Source organism: Haemorhous mexicanus, chromosome 5, assembly GCF_027477595.1.
Source record: "Haemorhous mexicanus isolate bHaeMex1 chromosome 5, bHaeMex1.pri, whole genome shotgun sequence".
Taxonomy (NCBI): domain Eukaryota; kingdom Metazoa; phylum Chordata; class Aves; order Passeriformes; family Fringillidae; genus Haemorhous; species Haemorhous mexicanus.
This window is the reverse complement of record NC_082345.1, coordinates 32,831,127-32,844,066: the sequence shown is the minus strand read 5'-3', so window position 1 is coordinate 32,844,066 and position 12,940 is coordinate 32,831,127.

Here is a 12,940-nt window from a genome sequence, read left to right as displayed (position 1 = left end):
AACCCTGAGAATGCTTTGGGGTAGCTTAAACTTTACCCTTATTATACAAGACCTCAAATAGGAGCTCTTGGGGGGGGTTCTTGGAGTAGCTTCCATACAGATATTTAATCCAAAAAGGTCAGGCAAGTTGCTTGCAATTGCAAGGTTTTCTTTATCTTTCAGACATGTTTCAATATATAATTAAATTAAAATGCTGTGGTACTTGGGTCACCTCACTGGTTTTTATAAACAGGATAGGTCCAGCAGGGAAGTTCTAGCCCCAGGTGAGGTCCTCCATGGCCATGTTTTGCACAAGGTGTGCTGCTGTGCTGGGACAAAATTGTGAATCTATGAGAGAAAACAGTATAACACACTCTGTGGTTCAGTATTAAGCAGGAAAGGATGAAAATACACGGCAAGAGAAAAGCTGAGGGCAATGGCCAGGTGACTTTGGCAGGAAGAAATATAATCTAACCTGAGAGTGGAGGTGAGGGAGTTGATGAAGGACTGTAATACTTTACTAATTTACTCCAGGCTGACAGGCTAATATTGTTATTGTCTTTGTCTTTACTGAGGAAAAAAAGGAGTGAGTTTTGACTACAAGAAAGGGGTTTGTCTCCTGAGCTGCACCTCTCCAGGGTTTGCGTGGGGTGCACGTTCTGTGACTGTGCTATCATCATAAGGATTTGTTGTAGCCCGCACCCCAGCTGTGAGTGGAAGTGAGCTACTGCCAGAGGAAAGTCTCAGTGAAAGCTCTCAGTTCCTGAAGGAAACTCTAGGTGTCCATCTGGGGAAGGTGTGCTGCTGTCCCTGAACAGAGCTGCTTGGTAGAGGCTGAGCAGACTGAAAGGAAAGGAGCAGTTTCAGACACACGTCCCAGGTGTGTGCCTCAAGAGTTATTCTTACTCCCTAGCCCTAGGCAGTGCAGTATGTGGGTTTGATTGGATTGCTCTTCTGAGTCACCTAATTCTCCTTTTTTTAATGATTGCAGGCACCTAATTCTGTATTCTCAGCTAGCAGCTGGTTGTTAATGCGAGATAACTCAGAGACAGCTCTGTCCCATGCTGCATGTGGCCAATGAAAGGAGCAGTCCTTGACATCCAGTCCCTGTGGGGAAGGCCAATAGTTCAGCCATGCAATTCACTTCACAGCCGTGTAAAGCTCACCCCTGCTGGGCTTATTGTACACTAAAATCAGATATTAACTTTAAAATAGCTTGGCCAAATTTGACCATTTAAACAGCAATAGGGTCTTTGTTGGTTTTGTATTTTGCATCAATCACATATTCCTACGGTTGTAAAGGCTTTTCTAAAAATCTTGACTACGATCTGTATTTTTCCTATAAATTCTGCAAACATGAAGGATAAAAATATTAAAAATATTGTGACTAGTCTATTTTTCTGAAGAATTCTCTGCAACTATGGCATTTCTCCTAGGGATTCCACCAAGAATTTTTCAAAATTGGCCCCAGTGAACTTTGGACCCGCACAATTGCATTTTCTGTGGTGGTGAGATTGAATCTTTTCTTTATTTATATTGATTGATACCAGAATGATATTTTCCATTCTTAGTTTCTCAATGTAGGAAGAAATTAATCTTACAGCCTATTTGCATCCACTAGCAATAAAACCCCATTTTAATGAGAAAATGAATATTTGGACTTTGCACTTGGTATCTTTTCTAACAGCTGTGCATTTTATTCACTCTGACTGAAACAGCTTCAATGACAGCAGCCAGGATCCTCCCCTTCTGTTCAGCTTTTCCATAGAAGGCAAAATGAAATACGTCTCTAAAGATAGGACAGCACTATTTTGAGAACTTGCTTTCTCATGGGATTATGCCAATAAACAAAAGAAAAATACTCATTCCCACCTTTATCCTTTAAGAACCAAAGCACTCTTTCAGGAATATCAACTATTTCTTCCTACCTGTTTCTTCAAACTCGCATTTTCCCTCTTCCCTTTTTATTTATCCTTCTCGGCTTCTTTTATCATGCAATAAAACAAATGTTAGCTCTCTGTTAGATTAGGTTGTTTTTGGAAACAAAAGTGGCATTTATTTGTTCTACCAGGTTTTAAGGCTAATGGCCGAACTCACAGGTAGAAAAACAACAATGATTCATATCTTTCTTTGTAAGCAACATCACCCAAAGGGCATTATGCAACTCTGGCTTTGATAGGGTTCTTCTCTTTTTCCTCAGGCATAATGACTCCAGAGAGACCAAACATAACGGTGATCAATTGGGCTGCTTTCTCTTCTATTCCAGTTTTACACAACCAAGGGATCCGTTGATTTTATTTGTCATTTATTTATGCTTTAAGCAAGCATGGTTTGGAAAATATTGGCCTGTCCAGAAGGCACTTCTACTATTGGTGCCTCAGCATCAATGTGTTTTCCCCCCGTATGAGATTACAAGGCAAGGTCCTCCATGGCATTGCAGCTCTGAAATAAGCAACAATACTGAGAGCTGCAACCTTTTCTAGTTAAAGCTAGTGAGAATTTTGTTGCTGGGAGCTGGCTATAATGGGATACAAATCAGGAGTTCACATGTTACTTGTTGACTTTGAGCCAAATCTAAAATGTGCACCAGTCCAGAACTACAGTCTTGAAAAGTGTTTCCTTTTGTGTTAGCCTGAAGTGCTGGGATTTTTTTTTTCCAGGTGGATGCAGCTGATCAGCTGCAACCATAAGCAACCAGAATGTGGCTAGATGAGTCTAATCAATCCAGCGTGTGGGATTCCATGTCCAACTGCTCCACCCTGTAGATGATACTGGGGTGAACTGCGGATTTGTGGGCTGGATTCCATGCCAAAAATGAAGCTCTGATTCCCCTTTGCCTTTAAGATAGAGTCAAAGAAGAGTGTGGTGATGATCACTCTCTGTCTAGTAACCATATTGTTAAATTAGCTTTTCAGCACATGGATGTCCTAAGGCCTACATCTGGCATTGTGTGTTTTTAGAATCGGTTATTCCTTTTGTAACTCAATAATGGTTCAGTCCTCGTTCCCCCCATGTACTTCCCTCACAATGGTTTCTCCCTATTGGGGCTGCCCACCCCCCATCCCCCGCCCCTGCCTGTCATGGTAACCACCCCCCTTTATCTCGAGAATTCTCTGTGTCAGTCATTCCTTAATTTGATGTATGATTTGTCCCTGGGGTTTTTCCCCTCCCCTGTATGATCCTCAGTGGCTTAGCTGTAACCCACGCTCCTCCCTGGGTCCTTGCTATTGGTAAGCTTTGTGTCTCCTCCTATCACTCCCACTCCCTTTATCAGCGTCTCCCGGGGTCCCCCCCCTTTGGCACCAGTCCCTAGCACGGCCGGGAAAAAAGATTAGAAAGATCCTTGGTACCTATACGGGTGTCCCTCCTCCTTCCTTTGCTTCGGTACCTCGTAGCCGAGATCCTGCCCGCACCACGCACGCCGCAGACGGTAACCACTGCCCAGGGCTCCGGAGGGAATCCGGCAGTGGCGCTTCGTGTGGCCACCTTCGGCCGGGCCGGGGGCACCCAGCCGGGCTCCCGTACAGCCCCCGCGGCCGCGGAAGAGAGGCTGCACCTACACTCTTTTGCAGGTGTAGCCTCTCTTCTGCCCAGGAGATTTAAGCCCGTTTTCCAAATATTTCATTTGTGTGCCCAGTCAGTGATCTGGCAAACCAACAAAGAGGACAGTTAGGGCATTATGCTTGAAAGGGGAACTCCTGCCTATGATACCTTCTCCTAGGACTGTAACATTAATTACATAGTTGAACAATATGACAGGATGGGTGAACCTGGTTGGTTAACCAGAAGGGAGCTGGGAGGTGTCTGTTCCTTAGAAACCCCTCCAAGGCTGGGTCTCTGGCCATCCTTGCCCCATGGTGGGTGGGTCTATTTGAGAGTGCCCTTGTAACACAGCGTACAAGCCTCAGCAGTGGCTCCTGTGCAGTGGCTCAAGGCATCCTCCTGCTTTGAGGCTCAGGGTGTCTCCTCTGGGTCCCACTTCCACAGGATCAGTGGTGTGATTGACTCCACTGGGAGCCTTGGTATGATTCTCTGTTCTCCACAGATGCCAAAACAGTAAAAAGTGTGTGTCACAGTGACCAAAAATGTGATAGCAGGGTGGAAGGGTGCCTGTAGGTCCCTCACCCACCAGTGCCATCTACTCAAATGCAGCTGCAGAGCCTCCTGCCCATGACAGCACTCCCATCCTGTCCTGAAAAATCCTAAAGCCAAACCGTCCTGAGTTGTTCTGGTTCTTTGTTCTCTCACTTAAAACATGCATGGATTTTTTAATCCTTTTGCTTTGTTAAAATCCTCCACCTTAGTAGCACAGGTCTCATTACCACATATTGGTCACAATATCCTCTTTATAGCTACAAGTATCTCTGGCGTAAGAAGCTTTTAATTGCCTCTATTCTCTGTGGTGAATATGTGAAGGCAGTGACACATACATAATTAGCTGCAACTGGAAAAGAAGTTTGGGATGAATGTGCTGCTGATTTTCCCCCTTACTCCTTAAAAGGGGTCTTCTAGTTCGCAGCAATCACGAGGTGCATATTATGTATCTAAAAGGGGGACAATTGTGAGTATTTTACCAATTATTTAAAAAAAACCTGTAACATACAATCTACTGTTCATTAGCTGAAAAATGGAGGTTTCTGTTTCAAGAATGGTACAGTTCATTTGAGATACTTCTGACCTAGATTTGTACTGTACTGAATTGCTTCAAGTGAGTAATGCACAATCTATTTATAGGATCATTATTAAATTAGCACTTGCATGATTTAAATCCCTTTCCAGTAGATTCACAAGGGAGACTTGGGCACTCTTGTCACCCAGTGGGTAGCAAGCTTGGGTTAATGTTCACAGGAGTGTTGGTCTGGGCTAGTTTTCTGAAAGGAATAACTGATTTTGAGATGCACATAGAGTTTGCTGTAAAATGGAAATTCATCCAACCAGTTTTGAACTTCCACATTTGGCTGAGATAAAAAGTTCCCCTTCAAGTGCCCCTTTACCACAATTTGTTTTTCGTGCTGGCTTATTGAGCACTGTAGGTTTTCAGCTTCTTTAGTTATTTTATGTAAGCCCCACCACAGGGTCCAAACACAACCTAGGAAGATCATCACTAAGTTTTGTGGTAGCATTGCAGCATTGTGGATCCAGTTTGATGAAGCTGGCAGTAGGTAGGTGTGCCAGGGCATGTTCCAGTGATCATTTCAGCATATGAAGTTTTCTACCTTCTTTTAAATCAGGTAATTGCTACAGCAGCACCACAAACACCAAGGTCATCATCCTTCTGAAAGGTCTGTGAAGGCTACCTTGCTTGGAAATCTTGGGAGCTGGGTGAGACATTTAAAAGAAGTACAGCTGGATGTTATTAACAGATGTAAGCTAGGTGTCTTGAAATTTTGGCTTCCAAAGCAAAACCAAACAAAACCAAGGAGACAACTGTTATGCATGGATTTGACAAATCCTTGGCCAGCAGCCATAAGAGTTGAATTAGCATGGAATGTACTAGTCCTGCCTTGGTTTGTTTTCCTTTCTTCCTTCCACTCTACTTTCATTTGTTAGCTCTATGGGACATTGTTTAAGGTGGGAGCTGTGTTTCACGTCCATGCCTTGTGGCATTTGGTGTCACGGGGTTCCAGTCTTGATTAAAGTCTCCCACTGAATCATCACTTGTGAAACTAGTGGCCATACATAAAATACCAGGTTCTGAACAAAATATTTGCTATTCTAGCTTTGCCTATCACTTCAAATCCCCTTTTCTTTTTGTTTTGCTTTTCAATGTCACCTTTGAGTGTATTTTTCCTGCAGCAATGCAGCAATTTTAGTGCATTAACACATTTTTCATATGAAGCAACACAAAAAGCAGATTCAGAATAAAATCTTTAAAATAAAGTACTGTATAGGTCAGTATTGGTTTGGAATCTTTTTCAAGGGTGTGTCTAAATCCTTAAGGGAATGAATTTGAATGTCCTTTAGCTCTAAGAGGACCCTAACTCTATCAAGAAGAATAAAGTCAGACTCAAGTATCTTGTTCTTCAGCTGTAATTTGAGTGTGCTGACTTGTACAGCGGAGTTAACAAAAAGATTTTAAGTTTTATTATGACTGATATTATTTTTCATGACAGTATTCGAGTTGCCCTTTAAAGTAAAAATGATGCTAAAATGGGTAAGAGCAGACAGAAAGGTTGTTAGCGTAACATCCATACACACTTAGAGGTATCCACTTGTTTGCTAAAAGTGTCCCAAGACACTTTTATAAGGATGTAAAAAAAAAAAAAAGTAATAATATTAATATTAATAATAATTATTATACAATAGATACAATAATTATTATACAATAGATTTTTCAATCATAAAATCCATTTAATCAACATAGAATAATTTGGAAAAATATATATATTCAAGGACTTGTTTCTTTGAGAGCAAGGAAATTTTGAATTGGAGCAGGGAAACAAATGGATATCAAAGAACCCCCAAATCTTCTACTTCAGCTTCTTCATCACTGGTGAATGTGTATTCAAAGGTGTCAGATATTTCTTCCAGCACTGTTTTCTCTGAAGAGGAGACCCTTTATTTAACATGTCCAGGAATAACTGACTTGGGTGAGGACCTTCTTCCTTGACCTATGAAGTCTTCCAAGGTCTAAGATGGGATATCTGTGACCTCATTTAAAGGCACCTGTGTATCTAATGCAGCTTACATTCAGCAGAAGTCCAAGGGATAAAAATTGGGAAAAAGAGATGCAATTTTTCACAGTAAAAATGCAATAACTAATATAAAATCACATCCCAGTGCATCCTGAAAATTCAGTTCCTGGAATTCTGGTGTGGTATGTCTTTATATTGCTGGGAATTCTACCCTTCTGCCCAACAGTAGTCGCAGAATTGGGTACAGAGACAAGCCCAGAGTTATGTCATTGACCCTGAGTCCAGTAATGTTATTGCATGACAAGTACTTTTAGAAAACAGAGAAAGGGACCAAGCCAATACACCAAAGCTGTGTCCATGGGCAACAAGGGTCAGGTGAGGCATTGGAATAGGTTGCCCAGAGAAGTTCTGGATGGCACATCTCTGGAAGTGTCCAAGGCCAGGTTGGATGAGGCTCTGAGCAACCTGGTCTAGAGAAAATTGTCTCTGCCCACAGCAGGAGGGTTAAAGTAGTTGATTTTTAGGCTCCCTTCTGACTTAGGCCATTTTATGATTCTATGATTCGGGCTCTCTGAAATCAAAACACTGTTTCTGTGAGTAGACTGGTAGGGTGATTGTTTGATCTATGTATATACAAAAGGACTAACAAAGTAAGCATCCTTGGTTACCAAAATATTATGCAGTGTTATGTTCTGAAAAATGCCTTCCTTATTTTTTCTTGTTTCGTAATGAGTTCATACCAGAATATAAATAATACATAGAAAAAACACCCAAAGGTACATTTATGATTCAGGAGTATGTTAAATGCAATGAGTTGTATTTATGAGAAGGAATGTTTTTGTAGAGTGCATGTTAAAAAAGACATTTTTTTAAAACACTGTGTCACAAACAAAAAAATGAGAGCCTACATAATAACTGTAGGTAAAAAACTACATCTATAGAATAAATTTACAAAAGCCAGAAAAGCCAGAGAGAGGATACACTTCTCACTGCTGAATTTACTGTCTTGTTGGTTTCTATTTCATACTTAATGCCATCTAAATGTTGTTTCAGCCTGTGAATTCAATTTTCTTTTCATTTGAGCAGGTCATATATTCATTTGTTGACACTCTATCTCCATCAATCAATGCATTACGCCTGGCAGCTTCATCTCATCCTTAAAGATGACCTTGGATTATGTCATGAGTCAATTCTGTATTGCCCCTACAGAGATAATGTAGGGCTAAAAGGATCATTACCAATGGGTGTGGGATGCTGTTTTGAACATACGATTTCCATCTGCCACGGAATTACTCCATTTGCAAAAATTGATCTCCTGGAGGAGGGTTTCTCAGCTAGGCTAAGCACACTGTGGGCACAGTGTAGCAGAGGGTGTTGTCTGACAGGAGAGGAAAAGGGGATCATGTTGCTTCTGCTGTCTCCAGAAAGTCAAAGCTCAGGGTATGGGCTTGCATCGCTTCCCACTGAGGCTGGAGAAAGGAGCAAGGACAGGGTAAACTTCCTTCTTTTAGTAAGAGATTGCAGCTCAGCCGATCTGAGAGGAGTAGTGCATCCACATGTAGGGATGGTACGGTGCAAGCCAAAGTTAATCCACTTCTGAAAAGTTCGGCCTCGAGTGTGATAAATTCTGTTAGAGGCTGAAGCAGGCACTGCTGTGAGATGACCTCTTTTAAACAGCTTTTAAACAGCTTAAAGGCTCACAGAAAAGGATCGAGCTCATATTTAATTACTGTGAATAAAACTATCCATTTCATCAGCTGTAAACAGCAGTAACCAGATGTATCACAATGAAAAATTATGCACATCAAGCAGTTTTTCTCATGTGGAATGGACATGAGGGAGTGCAGATGGATGCCTGAGCACTCTGCAGGGCACCTGGGGTGGACCAGGAACAGAGCCAGAGCAGTGAGATCACTGCCCACCTTACCTTAGTAAGGAAGTAAAGTAGATCTTGCACATTACATCAGTTTTCAGATACTAGCAAGATCAAATTACATACAAGGCAAAGGATATTGCATGATAACTGAGCAGCTAAGGGTTAGGAGTATTTGCAGCTCTTGCCAAAATTTGTGAGACCTACATCTCTTCCTGCTCCCTGCCCAGTCATGAGAGACAAGATACAGTTGTGAGTTTGCAAGAGCAGGACAGCATCCCTTTGAGTAGCCTTGCAGCTATTGAGGAAGATGATGTGTTACTGTTTAATGCAAATTACTGATCACAGTGTGTTTCCATGCACATTTTTCAAGAAACATGTTTGCTTTAATTTTCCCAAAGTCCATCTTTGCTGTCACGTTTGGTATCTTGTGTGTCACATTTCCATGTGCATTGTGTCACAGTGTGATCCTGTCAACTGTCATAAAGGATAAGCTACTAAGGCACCTTATGTCCTAATGAAGTTTGACAAGATGAAATATGCAAAAAAGTAAACACAATTCCTGCCAATGCCCACAGGTCCTAACAACTTCAGGTGTACCTCTCATAATTAATCACTAGCTAATTATAGTTCCCTGATAACTACCAGAAACAGGGCACAGGATGGGTACTGTGTATCTGTGTGACATATTTCAGTCTGACATACAGACTTACAGAGACATTGCCTGTCTAGATTGGACTATTCTGATTATTTCTCTGATTCTTGTAGTTAGGCAAAAATACAAATTCATTGGAACAGCTTTTTCTTTTTGAAACACATAAATCAATCTCAATTCTTTGAAAATGCATTGTTCTATAGGGTGTTCATGAATTTTGGAAATATAACTTATTTTTCTAAAGGTCTATATTTTATAAAACACAGTTTAAATTTTCACCTGGGACCACTATGGTTTCTATGAAAAGAGAATGGATAACAAATTGAATGAAGGAACTCTCATTAAGCACAAAATTAGCCAACAAGAACCATTCTGAATCAATTAATCATAATGTAAAAGGACTCTAATTTTCTGGCATTTTCAAAATCAAAAGTATGTATTTGCTTCATATTTCATCGTAAGAAATGTGATTAATTTTATTTACAGCTGATTACATACATAATTTTAGTCACAGTAATTAAATACTGGCTCCACATTTTTAATTCTGGAAGCTACTAGATTAAATACTAAGCATTGTCTAAGGAAGATTGTCTCATAACAGTTACTCTCCTCACTACACACTGTCCACGACCATGTGCAAAAAGCATCAGAAATCCAATTTATATGACATAGCAAGATAATATGAGATATATCTGTAGTTTAAAATAAGATTAGGCTCCAGCTGCTTTGCATGGAAATAACATCATCCCTTCTATTCATCAGACTTCATGTGTGACTCTTATGAATAATTTTTTTATTTAAACATATTATTTTGTTAATAAGTGTGTTTTGGATTTGTCCCCAAGTTGTGTGATTTAATATTATCTAAACAACCCAGATTCTTGACACCTGAATCTGTCAGCTAATATGACAGACAGATAAATTCCCCATGGAACGTTACTTACAGCTTTGGAAGGGGCTGCCTTGACACAAACAAAAGCATTTTACTCACATCGATTCACCCATCAAGGAATGTTAATTATTATAAAGGTAGAAGAAAGATGGTTCCTATTTACTGTTCCATGGAATCAAATGTTTCCAAAGACTATTTTGAAGAGAATTTTCTTCGTATTTTTTCAGATTCCAATTTATTTAAAATTCTGAAATGTCGGAGTGGAAAGGGTTAAAAAAAAACCATGAAAGTTAGAGATTAATTCCAAATTATATTTTAAAAAAATAAACACATACAAAAAAACCACCTCAGTTCCGGTTTTGACCAGCCTAACTTCTGGCATTCACTGCATTAAATAGATCATAGTGAACAGCATAAGCCATGCTCTCATGCCTGGCACACACGTTGCTGAGGCAGCTTAAGGAAGCACCAAAGGCAGCCCTGAACCCTCTGACCAAAGCATGATTCTAATTCACTCAGCATTTAAAGCCACGTCAATTTGGGTTATGAGGCAGGCTGAATGAAAACCATGCCTGGCTTGCCAAGTAAGTGATCTCTCTGTGCTAGCACAGTGATCTCTTCTATTAGAGATCACTGTCCCTACTTGGAAGTACAGCATTGTTCCAGAGAAATTTAAAGGAACAATATACCAGCTACATTATGCAGTATTTTTATACTTCAGGAAATTTGACAGAAAGGTTATTTACTTATCTAGAACGAGTTTCTCTTCTAGCATGGTTCATACAATAATTTGATTTCCATATTTAAATCAAAATAATTTTCTGTCTCTTTCTAACTTCTGTTGACCCCTTTTGTATGGTGTAAACTGTTAATTTATTCCCAAATTCTAGTATTCAATTTTCCTTGCATTGCTGCTATATATGCCAAAGGTCAATGTTTGTCACCTTTCAACAAGGGATCTCTAACACTGGAGCCAGTTTCACTGATTATATGTAATTTACAAAACATGAAGGTCATTCAGGCGGTGTCAGGGTGGACCTTCACTACATTTGAACACTTATTTCTCTGCCTCAAGAAGATAAAAACTAATGTCTTTTAAGCTTGAGAAGATGCCTTTAGTTTTAGCTTTCATATTTTTCAGATTCTGTGCTGCCTAGGGGTGTAGCTCTGAGCTTCATGTTAACTTTAGTAGGTTCTCTTCACAGGGTAGGTAGACAAAACAATCCTTTTCCATCTTGAGACCAAGGACAACAAGCTTCAGGCCAAAAGGTATAAACAATGGGGAACTAAAGACAAGGAGGATGGGACTTCATAACCTGAAGCTATAATTGGACAATTAACTCCAATATGCAAATGGACCAAAATTTATAAAAATGTGAGACCTCATGACCGGTTGTCTATTTTTGTGACCATTTTGGGTCTATCTTGGGTGCAGCCCTGGCCAGGCTCTTGTACTGCCCAAGGTGTATCCTTTTAAGGCCTTTTAATAAATACCTACTTTATTCTCTTATCTCTGTCTAGTCTCTGTTCCAGGTCATCCTCTCAGGGCATCAGCTCAAGTATGAAAGAAATGCAGATGTGTATTGTAGGTTAAAATTAACTCAGGCACTTATGATACTCTTCCATCAGCACAAAGTTCTTGATTTAGAAGACCTTGAGGTAGCTGGCTAATTACTTGCTGAATCAGCATCAGAATGCTTGTCAGAAACGTTTACTAATTTGGTGGAGCAACATGTTCAGGGGAAGTATGTTACTAGATTTGACAGATATATGAATCTTTTGACAAAATTAGGAAATTCCTGTAACAGTGGGAGGCACCATGTTTTCATTTTTGTGGTCCACAGGTTATCAGCAGGCTTTTTAAAACATTCCCATACTTCTCTCACCTTCAGTATTTCCAAAGCAGGACTGTTTGTGGCAGGATAATACAGGGAGTTTACCTGGGGGCAGGCAAGTGTAGATTTAAAAGGTCTAGAGCAATTAGCTGCAGTTCATCAGCCACTTGCTACAGCACTCAAGCTGTCTCCAGACTGTCAGGTTTGGTGGAAGGCGGAGCTAGGGGAATAAAAAGCCTCCTCATCTTCATTGTAGTAGAATCCCAAGATAGGGCTGTCCTGGGCAGTCTGAGACTTACAGGTGGTTGGTCCCAGCTGATGTCCTCCACAGCCAGGTGGGTGCCAGAAGAACCTTGCCTAAGGCACCCAGATCGCACTCTGAAGGGAGGAGCTTGGCATCTCCTGGGGCACCAGCCAGGGCTTTGCCCAGGCTGGTGGGTTTTAGTCCCTATGGGATCTCTCCAGGAGCCAGCAGCAAGGGCAGGGGAGAGGAAAAGTTTCTCACCCCCTGAAACCTGGGCTTTCTTCCTTGCCCAAGAGCTCTCTTCCTGCATGGGAAGCCCATCAGGCTGATGGACCATGGCAGGTAACCCAAGAGTGGCTTTCAAGGAAAGGTAAATCTAAGGGTAAGTTTCTAAATTAACACATGTATACAGTTTTATATCTCAGTGTACAGAACTTCTCTGCGGGTAAGTGTCTCAGTAAATCAGAAAGAGCTAGGAAGATGTCAGAAAGAAAGGCTTGGTACACGCACATCTCATAGCTCCCTTCATCAGTGATGAGGTCACAGTGCTGCTCAACATCACCTCAATCAGAAGAAGGAGCAAAGGAAGGCAGGGGAGACTACATCATCTGTAACTCTGACCCTGGTTTGGTCGGTAGGAGCTTGGTTGCTGAGACCAGGGAATATTTCTTCCCTAGGAAGGCTTGTCAGGTCATGTCCATTGCTCAGCTGATAGCTCAGGATCCCAGTGGGGTTTTATACTGATTAGCACCAGATTTAATTTCACCCTGATTAAGAGAGAGATGAAGACGGATGCCGAATAATCCTACAGGCACTTATCAACTTTT